The 1717-nt window shown below is 51.7% G+C and overlaps 1 pseudogene; it reads right to left on the bottom strand.

The window, feature by feature from the left end:
- Positions 1 to 202: 202 nt before the first annotated feature.
- On the bottom strand, positions 203 to 1281 carry LOC113893548 (annotated as a pseudogene).
- Positions 1282 to 1717: the final 436 nt, after the last annotated feature.

Genomic DNA, 1717 nt, shown 5'->3' with positions numbered 1-1717 from the left:
AAGTTGGAGTGTCACTCTTTGGGGAAACAGGGCCATCATGTAGGTTGGCTTCCTGTTGCCTTTGCTCAAGTAAGCGCTGTGTGTCCTGTTTCCCAATTGTCTTGTTTCCACACTCACAGCCCCTTTTCACGGCCCATTCCCATGCTTAACCAGACACATTTCAGAGAGAACGCTCGGGCTCTGTTACAAATAGAGCTGTCTGCTTGGACCTGCTCTCCAATCTTTTTTCTCTACCCTCCTTCTCTCAGTACATCCCTACAGGGCAGGTCAGTAGGCTGTTAGGGAAGAGGAATCTGTAAGGAGTGAAAAGGAGCAACAGTTTCTCCAAAGTCCCCTGAAACAAGCTTTGAGTCCTCCTGGTTCCCCTTGAAATCTTCTGGTGGAAGAGCTGTGAGATCTAGCTCTTATGTTCAAGGTCCTCTATGTCTGGAGGGCTTTTGTCTTCTTTTTTGATTTGGGCTGTGGGCTTCCCAGGTAGTAAAGGACTTGCCTTCCAAAGCAGGAGATGTAAGAGACTTGGGTTCCGTCACTGGGTCGGGAAGATCCCCTGGAGGAGGACATGACAACCCATTCCAGTATTCTTGCTTGGAGAATCCCATGGACAGAGGAGCCTGGTGGGCTGCAGTCCATGGGGTCGAAAAGAGTGAGGCACCCTAGTACGCATGCACTAGTCCTGGCTGGCTTGGGAGGGGCTTCCATTTTCATGGGCGCTTTCTTTTTCTGGGCGAGCCAGCTCTGCTGTGCTTCCCACACAGTAATGTTGGCATGTGCACTGGACACCTGCTTCTTGAGGTGGTTCTGCGTGATCAGCCGTTTGTCTATCACAGCCCCAACCACCCGATGCCTCAGTCTCCACTCCAGGTTCAACATCAGCCACCACTTGAACAGCTTCTTCTTCAGCTCCATTCACAGCCTGTTGATCTTTCCTCCAGGGGAACACCCATGGCTGTGCTTCGAGGCCAAACCTTTTTTTTTTTTTTTTTTAAAGCACACACTTCCCTGGTCTTGCTATGTGCCTGATACTGTTTTAAGACTTGGCAAATACTGACTCATTCAGTTTCACAACCTATCCTGTAAGGTATTCTTACTAGGAGAAACCAAGGCCCAGAGAGGTCAGGGAACTCACCCAAGGTTGTACAGCTTGTGACTAGCAGAGCTGGGATTCAGACCCAGGCGGCCTGGCTTAGAACCAGCGGCCTCAGCATGGTGCCCTGCTGGCTTCAATCCGAGCTTTCGGTGCACTCTGTCTGTCGTCCTGTATGACGCTGAGAACACACCCATGGTCCGCTTGGCTTGGCATAATGGAGTGCATGCTCAGATGAATGAGGAAGGGGCAAACTGCCCATCGTTCAACTACCTCAACACAGTAATTATGAAATTTTACCAGATTGCAGATCTCCACGCCCTGGGTTGGGAACTGCTCCTGCCAGTCCTGTCATCATCATTGTGAGGATAGAGCAGCTGGCAGTGCCAACACACCTGGGGCGAGAGGTGGGCAGGGTGCCTTATGCCTGCACCTGGTTCCTGGCCGGCCTCCGCCCAGCACTCTGCCTTGATCTTGCCCTTGCTCACTCCCCCGTTGTCTCTCCAAGCCTCCTTATCCCTGTCTGCTGTCTCATCCACCTCTCTTTGTTCCCATCTGTGCCCCCAGATCTCTCCGAAGCCACTGGGGTTCGGGGATGTGAAAAGGTTTTATTTTACAGTCACTAGCAAGCAG

The sequence above is a fragment of the Bos indicus x Bos taurus genome, chromosome 5, assembly GCF_003369695.1.
Source record: "Bos indicus x Bos taurus breed Angus x Brahman F1 hybrid chromosome 5, Bos_hybrid_MaternalHap_v2.0, whole genome shotgun sequence".
NCBI lineage: Eukaryota > Metazoa > Chordata > Mammalia > Artiodactyla > Bovidae > Bos > Bos indicus x Bos taurus.
The sequence above is the reverse complement of the archived record's forward strand: the minus strand, read 5'-3'. Positions and strand labels throughout refer to the sequence as shown.